Source organism: Aplidium turbinatum, chromosome 16, assembly GCF_918807975.1.
Source record: "Aplidium turbinatum chromosome 16, kaAplTurb1.1, whole genome shotgun sequence".
In the NCBI taxonomy this organism is placed as follows: Eukaryota; Metazoa; Chordata; class Ascidiacea; order Aplousobranchia; family Polyclinidae; genus Aplidium; species Aplidium turbinatum.
This window is the reverse complement of record NC_137487.1, coordinates 17,885,370-17,896,028: the sequence shown is the minus strand read 5'-3', so window position 1 is coordinate 17,896,028 and position 10,659 is coordinate 17,885,370.

Below are 10,659 nucleotides of genomic sequence, written 5' to 3'. Positions count from 1 at the left end.
TCGTTGAAAAGCACAAGCATAGATCTAACCAACTAAATTAATACCAAGTCCCAAAATACTACTAGCTCCATCTGGTGGCCACCTAAACTTGACCAAATTCAAACCATCACCAAAACTTCATTTTAAATGATAAACAATCTAAATCAAATCCAATTAAAAGAACATGTTACTGTTTATTGAAGTGCTAACTTTCATTGTTATATCTTATTCAATATGCGCGCAATCGTTGTTCGAAGACAGCCCCCTAACGAAGCTTTTGCCCAATGCATTTCAATGGCGAATCGATCGTCTTCCAGTTCACGCCCTGCGTGATCACGATAATTAATTGTCTCCCATTTATTCATTTCTAGCTCAATTTTAACAGATTTGCTATCGTTAAAAAGCACAAGCATAGATTTAACCAACTAAATTAATACCAAGTCCCAAAATACTACTAGCTCCATCTGGTGGCCACCTAAACTTGACCAAATTGAAACCATTATCAAAAGTTTATTTGGAACGATAAGAACATTAAACGACAGCCAATTAAAAGAACATGTTACTGTTTATTGAAGTGCTAGCTTTCATTGTTATATCTTATTCAATATGCGCGCAATCGTTGTTCGAAGACAGCCCCCCAACGAAGCTTTTGCCCAATGCATTTCAATGGCGAATCGATCGTCTTCCAGTTCACGCCCTGCATGTTCACGATAATTAATTGTCTCCCATTTATTCATTTCTTGCTCAATTTAAACAGATTTGCTATCGTTGAAAAGCACAAGCATAGATCTAACCAACTAAATTAATACCAAGTCCCAAAATACTACTAGCTCCATCTGGTGGCCACCTAAACTTGACCAAATTCAAACCATCACCAAAACTTCATTTTAAATGATAAACAATCTAAATTAAATCCAATCAAAAGAACATGTTACTGTTTATTAAAGTGGTAACTTTCATTGTTATATCTCATTCAATATGCGCGCAATCGTTGTTCGAAGACAGCTCCCCAACGAAGCTTTTGCCCAATGCATTTCAATGGCGAATCGATCGTCTTCCAGTTCACGCCCTGCGTGATCACGATAATTAATTGTCTCCCATTTATTCATTTCTAGCTCAATTTTAACAGATTTGCTATCGTTAAAAAGCACAAGCATAGATTTAACCAACTAAATTAATACCAAGTCCCAAAATACTACTAGCTCCATCTGGTGGCTACCTAAACTTGACCAAATTCAAACCATTATCAAAAGTTTATTTGCAATGATAAAAACATTAAACGACAACCAATTAAAAAAACTTGTTACTGTTTATTGAAGGGCTAACTTTCATTTTGACACCTTATTTAATATATGAGCAATCGTTGTTCGAAGACAGCCCCCCAACGAAGCTTTTGCCCAATGCATTTCAATGGCGAATCGATCCTCTTCCAGTTCACGCCCTGCATGTTCACGATAATTAATTGTCTCCCATTTATTCATTTCTTGCTCAATTTCAACAGATTTGCTATCGTTGAAAAGCACAAGCATAGATCTAACCAACTAAGTTAATACCAAGTCCCAAAATACTACTAGCTTCATCTGGTGGCCACCTAAACTTGACCAAACTCAAACCATTATCAAAAGTTTATTTGCAATGATAAAAACATTAAACGACAAACAATTAAAAGAACATGTTACTGTTTATTGAAGTGATAACTTTCATTTTTATACCTTATTTAATATATGAGCAATCGTTGTTCGAAGACAGCCCCCCAACGAAGCTTTTGCCCAATGCATTTCAATGGCGAATCGATCCTCTTCCAGTTCACGCCCTGCGTGATCAATGGTGAATCGATCGTCTTCCAGTTCACGCCCTGCATGTTCACGATAATTAATTGTCTCCCATTTATTCATTTCTAGCTCAATTTCAACAGATTTGCTATCGTTGAAAAGCACAAGCAGGGATCTAACCAACTAAGTTATAACCAAGTCCCAAAATACTACTAGCTCCATCTGGTGGCCACCTAAACTTGACCAAATTCAAACCATTATCAAAAGTTTATTTGGAATGATAAGAACATTAAACGACAGCCAATTAAAAGAACATGTAACTGTTTATTGAAGTGGTAACTTTCATTGTTATATCTTATTCAATATGCGCGCAATCGTTGTTCGAAGACAGCCCCCCAACGAAGCTTTTGCCCAATGCATTTCAATGGCGAATCGATCCTCTTCCAGTTCAAGCCCTGCATGTTCACGATAATTAATTGTCTCCCATTCATTCATTTCTTGCTCAATTTTAACAGATTTGCTATCGTTGAAAAGCACAAGCATAGATCTAACCAACTAAGTTAATACCAAGTCCCAAAATGCTAATAGCTCCATCTAGTGGCCACCTAAACTTGACCACATGCAAACCATCACCAAAACTTCATTTTAAATGATAAACAATTTAAATTAAATCCAATTAAAAGAACATGTTACTGTTTATTGAAGTGCTAACTTTCATTTTTGTATCTTATTCAATATGCGCGCAATCGTTGTTCGAAGACAGCCCCCCAACGAAGCTTTTGCCCAATGCATTTCAATGGCGAATCGATCGTCTTCCAGTTCACGCCCTGCATGTTCACGATAATTAATTGCCTCCCATTTATTCATTTTTTGCTCAATTTCAACAGATTTGCTATCGTTAAAAAGCACAAGCATAGATCTAACCAACTAAATTAATACCAAGTCCCAAAATACTACTAGCTCCATCTGGTGGCCACCTAAACTTGACCAAATTCAAACCATTATCAAAAGTTTATTTGGAAGGATAGGAACATTAAACGACAGCCATTTAAAAGAACATGTTACTGTTTATTGAAGTGCTAACTTTCATTTTTGTATCTTATTCAATATGCGCGCAATCGTTGTTCGAAGACAGCCCCCCAACGAAGCTTTTGCCCAATGCATTTCAATAGCGAATCGATCCTCTTCCAGTTCACGCCCTGCATGTTCACGATAATTAATTGTCTCCCATTTATTCATTTTTTGCTCAATTTCAACAGATTTGCTATCGTTAAAAAGCACAAGCATAGATCTAACCAACTAAATTAATACCAAGTCCCAAAATACTACTAGCTCCATCTGGTGGCCACCTAAACTTGACCAAATTCAAACCATCACCAAAACTTCATTTTAAATGATAAACAATCTAAATTAAATCCAGTTAAAAGAACATGTTACTGTTTATTGAAGTGCTAACTTTCATTGTTATATCTTATTTAATATGCGCGCAATCGTTGTTCGAAGACAGCCCCCCAACGAAGCTTTTGCCCAATGCATTTCAATGGCGAATCGATCGTCTTCCAGTTCACGCCCTGCATGTTCACGATAATTAATTGTCTCCCATTTATTCATTTCTTGCTCAATTTCAACAGATTTGCTATCGTTAAAAAGCACAAGCATAGATCTAACCAACTAAATTAATACCAAGTCCCAAAATACTACTAGCTCCATCTGGTGGCCACCTAAACTTGACCAAATTCAAACCATCACCAAAACTTCATTTTAAATGATAAACAATCTAAATTAAATCCAATTAAAAGAACATGTTACTGTTGATTGAAGTGCTAACTTTCATTGTTATATCTTATTTAATATGCGCGCAATCGTTGTTCGAAGACAGCCCCCCAACGAAGATTTTGCCCAATGCATTTCAATCGCGAATCGATCCTCTTCCAGTTCACGCCCTGCGTGTTCACGATAATTAATTGTCTCCCACTTATTCATTTCTTGCTCAATTTCAACAGATTTGCTATCGTTGAAAAGCACAAGAATAGATCTAACCAACTAAATTAATACTAAGTCCCAAAATACTACTAGCTCCATCTGGTGGCCACCTAAACTTGACCAAATTCAAACCATTATCAAAAGTTTATTTGCAATGATAAAAACATTAAACGACAAACAATTAAAAGAACATGTTACTGTTTATTGAAGTGCTAACTTTCATTTTTATACCTTATTTAATATATGAGCAATCGTTGTTCGAAGACAGCCCCCCAACGAAGCTTTTGCCCAATGCATTTCAATGGCGAATCGATCCTCTTCCAGTTCACGCCCTGCGTGATCAATGGTGAATCGATCGTCTTCCAGTTCACGCCCTGCATGTTCACGATAATTAATTGTCTCCCATTTATTCATTTCTAGCTCAATTTCAACAGATTTGCTATCGTTGAAAAGCACAAGCAGGGATCTAACCAACTAAGTTATAACCAAGTCCCAAAATACTACTAGCTCCATCTGGTGGCCACCTAAACTTGACCAAAATCAAACCATTATCAAAAGTTTATTTGCAATGATAAAAACATTAAACGACAACCAATTAAAAGAACATGTTACTGTTTATTGAAGTGCTAACTTTCATTTTTATACCTTAATTAATATATGAGCAATCGTTGTTCGAAGACAGTCCCCCAACGAAGCTTTTGCCCAATGCATTTCAATGGCGAATCGTTCGTCTTCCAGTTCACGCCCTGCGTGATCAATAGCGAATCGATCGTCTTCCAGTTCAAGCCCTGCATGTTCACGATAATTAATTGTCTCCCATTCATTCATTTCTTGCTCAATTTCAACAGATTTGCTATCGTTGAAAAGCACAAGCATAGATCTAACCAACTAAGTTAATACCAAGTCCCAAAATGCTAATAGCTCCATCTAGTGGCCACCTAAACTTGACAACATGCAAACCATCACCAAAACTTCATTTTAAATGATAAACAATCTAAATTAAATCCAATTAAAAGAACATGTTACTGTTTATTGAAGGGTTAACTTTCATTTTTGTATCTTATTCAATATGCGCGCAATCGTTGTTCGAAGACAGCCCCCCAACGAAGCTTTTGCCCAATGCATTTCAATGGCGAATCGATCGTCTTCCAGTTCACGCCCTGCATGTTCACGATAATTAATTGTCTCCCATTTATTCATTTTTTGCTCAATTTCAACAGATTTGCTATCGTTAAAAAGCACAAGCATAGATCTAACCAACTAAATTAATACCAAGTCCCAAAATACTACTAGCTCCATCTGGTGGCCACCTAAACTTGACCAAATTCAAACCATTATCAAAAGTTTATTTGGAAGGATAGGAACATTAAACGACAGCCATTTAAAAGAACATGTTACTGTTTATTGAAGTGATAACTTTCATTTTTGTATCTTATTCAATATGCGCGCAATCGTTGTTCGAAGACAGCCCCCCAACAAAGCTTTTGCCCAATGCATTTCAATAGCGAATCGATCCTCTTCCAGTTCACGCCCTGCATGTTCACGATAATTAATTGTCTCCCATTTATTCATTTTTTGCTCAATTTCAACAGATTTGCTGTCGTTAAAAAGCACAAGCATAGATCTAACCAACTAAATTAATACCAAGTCCCAAAATACTACTAGCTCCATCTGGTGGCCACCTAAACTTGACCAAATTCAAACCATTATCAAAAGTTTATTTAGAAGGATAGGAACATTAAACGACAGCCATTTAAAAGAACATGTTACTGTTTATTGAAGTGCTAACTTTCATTTTTGTATCTTATTCAATATGCGCGCAATCGTTGTTCGAAGACAGCCCCCCAACGAAGCTTTTGCACAATGCATTTCAATTACGAATCGATCGTCTTTCTGGATTCACATTGCGTGATCGCGATAATTAATTGTGTCCCATTTATATTGAAAAAATGCTAAAGTCATAGAAAGTATTAGGATCAGGCACACAAATAGCCTAGTTGGTGGTGTGATGGCTTGTCCGAATCAAGTAATGTAACAAACACTGATCAATAGGAAAGCGATGTGTGCTCTAGAGCGGTGTAGAACTTTGATCCTTTGGGAGGTCGTGGAAGAATTCTTGTCACTCGGCCCTCAGTCGACATCTATTGGAAAAGCTCGGTTGAGGAAGCAAGTGATGTCAGCTCCAAGTGCAGGAGCCAGAAAATTGTTCCTATTTGGATGGAGAAACCTCTGCAAATAATAAAAAGCAACAACAACCAGCGAGACAGTGGGTGCGGATACTTATGTTTTGTTCAATGCTTAGCCAAGAAATTTTTTCGCAACACATAGGCTAAGCCTAATAAACCTAGGCTTAAATATGGATCAAAGGTAAGTAACGAAACCGTAATGAAATGACTTGGGCTTGCATTCTCGTGTTCTTTCATTACCACACGAAGTCTTTTTCCCAAAGGCATCCGTGTGTGTAAACAAAATGATTCATAGGTCCAAACCTTAAACGTTAACACACAAAAATCATGTTACAAACGTAAGTTAAAAAAATTATTTTGTTTCATGTGACATTGCACTTTTTTTAGCCTAGTTTGTTTGTTATAGAATAAATATCACAAAGTAGGCTATGTGGGCAGCAACTCTTTTTTATCATTAGGTAGCCCTGAAAAGGGCTGTTTTTTTTTTTTTGGCAAATGGACGATGTGGCGGCTACAGTAAGGGTAGGACTCCCTTATGGCGCGGAGAACTTCCGGAAAATGTCGTCCCCGTGGAAACTGATGTCACCACATAAATTCATCAAGATACCCAGGTATCATGGGCCTTGTGGTGCCACCCATTCTTTTAAATTTCCGTTTACAATTCAGCCACAGGTTTTCAATGTGGTTCGTATGAACCCCTGTGGCCGAAACATAATGATGGTGATGGTTGACCGTTTGGTGGCGATATCCAAGATCTAAAAAATACGAAAGCAACTTTAAATAAATTTCAGCCTAAAATGCTTGCTGCAACGGTTTCCAAATAGAAATAACAAAAACATGTTAAATTGTTAAATTTATTTTTAATGGATGCATAATTGTTTTGGCATGAGCCATCGTGCTTTTTGAAAAGGAGCTGTGCAGTTAAGTGGCGAGGTCAGTTGATTTTTTTTTCTGCTCCCAAAGTAACTTTAAATGGTTAATTGTTGTTAACAGTTTCTACACTATGAATAAGTTGTATCAAGTGGGACCTGGCATGACAGTTTAAGCCAAATGGTTGGGTCTGATGCTATCACAACAGAAAAGTACACATTGTACTGTGATATGTCTTCAGACAAGCTAAACACAAACTGGTGGTTGAATGACCAATGGGACTGTGCAAGCAATCACTTTTGGGACATATTCCTACGTTATTTTAAGGCTGAAAGAAATTTTTTTCACTTAAAAAGTATTTTTCACTAGGGATGTAGATAAGAGCTACTGCTTTATTTTGTACAATCTTGAAAAGCCTTATTACACTACACTTTGCTATAGATCATGGCAAAAGTATATACCTTTTTAGATTTCAATTCATTGAACCTTTAAAGTGTCTTATTTTATCATGTCTGAAAAGAAAAGCGGGTCTATTTATTGATGAAAACCAAGAAAACAAGTTCTGCTTCTTTTCTCTTGAGTCTCTTTCATTCCATCATACCCTTGACAATCAATTGATGTATCTAGAAAAGTGTCTCCTGGGACATAACCCCTTGTCCCATTGATCATGTATGTAAGCAACCTATGGGACAGTTGTCTGACACTTTTTAATGATGAAAAAAAAACAATAAAGAATATTAGCCTACAGTCATCACTGTTTTGATTTCATGTTAAGAAACAATGACTAAACTTTGCAATAAAATTGCTTTAGTTCATGATTTGCTTTAAAATAACGTTTTTTTAGAAATAATGTCATATTCGTCCCATAGGTGCCACATCTCCCCTACACATTTTTACTCTCAGTACACCTAGTCTACACAAATGTTTAATCTACATGCATTTTATGTACTTCATCCAATCCATTTAATGTTTAACATAATCTACGTTAAGTGTTTACATGTTAGTGTAGCCTATGTCATTTTAAAATAGAACTACAAGAAACACTCACTAGACAAGTTAGAGTATGCACCCCATTCATCGGAATGAATCTCTGTTCCTGGTGCGATGTGGCGTAGAATTTCTGCCTCCAGTGTAGCCCTGTCCCGCCGCGGTACCATTACAATGAAGCATTTTCTAATAGCACAATTTTACTAGGGATATCTACAGGCATTGAGGTGCAAAAGAACGTGCCCTAAGGAGGGTAGGTTAAATAAAAGTGTTGTCAAATATTCCTTCAAATCCCAAGCCCAAGTGATATTGCTCACCTGCTCGAACGTAGTTGACTAGGCGTAGGCCTAGTTGTAGGGGGTAAACATGCACATAATATATAACTTACTTTGTTGTGGTGTCAATCCCGCCGAAGATCCACTGCTGTGGCACTGGGCGCCCTTGTGAATTTCCTGGTTTTCGTCTGGCCACCAAGGACTCATCGATAGCGACGATGTGGCCAGGTCCACCGATTTGATGCTGATTCCTCAACAAATCCTCCGAACAGACCTGTACGTTATCAACAAATGGCAAATATTCGTGTTCATCAATAGTGATGGTGTGGCATGAAGCCACATAGTAGCCTATGCTTTTCGTACAAGCACGAATGTTTGTAGTTCCAAAACCGTTTGTGTTTGAATGTTTTGCTTGGAGACCCAGGGCCTATGAGAGGGGGATACTGAGGGTACGGCGTACCCTTGAGGGCCCAGGCCTGTGATTGTTGGGAGGCCCAAAATTGTGATTTTATACTTTACGCGAAAACATGATGGTTAAAACCACCCTAAACGACTAAATTCAAGCATAAAAGTTGTTATCATTTAGTCCTGGGGGGCCCGTAATGTAGCAAAAAGGCCCGGAGAAGTAATTGAGTGCATTGCGCGCAAATTAGGGGCCCAAAGTGGTGATTTAATGCTTTACGTGCAAAAATGTTCCATTTTAAAGCACCCAAAATTAAATCGTAAAAGTTGGTTTTTCTCCTGTTCGGTTAGGACATAGGGAAGCAAAAGCAGGGTTGAGAAAAACTCGGGCTTTTCTTAAAAAGCTCGGGTGTTTTTGGGCTTTTTTGTGTTTTTTTAAAATTATTTGAAAAAGGTAGTTTCACGCTTATTTCACTTCAAAATGAATTTAGAAGTTGGAGCAAGAGCCGAAGTGAATACTTTCGGAGCAGGAACGGAACCGAGTCAAAAAAAAGTAACTTCGTTCACCTCTGCTAGGCATGTGGTGAATACAAAAGTTAATGAAGAAAGCTTATTGGTCAGACGATTAATTTGATGATGTTTTGACAAGATGTTACGTTTGAGCCTTGGTAGAGAGCTTGACTTGTTGTACCGCAGATACATATAACACTCAGTAACGTTAGTGGATTTAACATTTTTTATTAAACACACAAAAAAACAAGAAAAAACTACTAAATCCAACGTTTTCGACACCAAATCATAGTGTCCTCATCAGGACTAATTATAGGCTACATCTAAGAGAAATAAATGAATGAATTTGAAAATTTTGCAAGCTGTAAGCTACAAGCGACACCTCTCAACAGCACCGGCATCAACAACTGACACACGAATTCAATGCAGGATAGCTTACGCAATTGGCGAGGAATAATTGGCGAGGAACAGATCACATGATAGGCTATGTACAACACAAAACACTAAATAATAGTTTTATTGCAGCCTGATGCTATTATTGCGCACAGATGACCAATTTTGCAGTAAAATGTTGTATGGTGTGTAATACGCCTAAGCAAAATCACGCGCTTTGCCAAAGACAAAGGGGGCCCGGAATGACTCTTCGTACCCCTACAGAAAATTTCTTTCAGAGGCCCTGTGGAGACCTCAGTGCAACTATTAAAAAACACGAAGATTTAATTTTTCTACAACAATCGACTACGGTACATTATTGTGTACTAAAGTGATTGCTGCAAAGATTTTTCACTTTTCCAGGATTCTTTGCGATTTCGAAAATCTTTTATGAATATCTTTGCGAACCCCGTGAAATGACCTTTGCGACCCCCAGGTTGAGAAACGCTGCTTTACACACAGGGGCACCGGAACGATGACATGAAAAGAAAAACTGTTGATATCAACAGAAAGATTAATCAAGCTGTTTACCTTGTTCGATCTTTAACAACGATCATGCTGCTAAAAGCGAAACTCAATCTATTGCAAGTTGCTTTACCATCAAAATGTGTTTTTAAAATTAGATGTTCTCTCAATTTCCCCACACAAAAAAGCAAACCTAGAATTGGTCCTACAACGAGCATTGAAATGCATTGGGCAAAAGCTTCGTTGGGGGGCTGTCTACGAACAACGATTGCGCGCATATTAAATAAGGTATAAAAATGAAAGTTAGCCCTTCAATAAACAGTAACATGTTCTTTTAATTGGCTGTCGTTTAATGTTTCTATCATTGCAAATAAACTTTTGATAATGGTTTGAATTTGGTCAAGTTTAGGTGGCCACCAGATGGAGCTAGTAGTATTTTGGGACTTGGTATTAATTTAGTTGGTTAGATCTATGCTTGTGCTTTTTAACGATAGCAAATCTGTTGAAATTGAGCAAAAAATGAATAAATGGGAGACAATTAATTATCGTGAACATGCAGGGCGTGAACTGGAAGAGGATCGATTCGCTATTGAAATGCATTGGGCAAAAGCTTCGTTGGGGGGCTGTCTTCGAACAACGATTGCGCGCATATTGAATAAGATACAAAAATGAAAGTTAGCACTTCAATAAACAGTAACATGTTCTTTTAAATGGCTGTCGTTTAATGTTCCTATCCTTCCAAATAAACTTTTGATAATGGTTTGAATTTGGTCAAGTTTAGGTGGCCACCAGATGGAG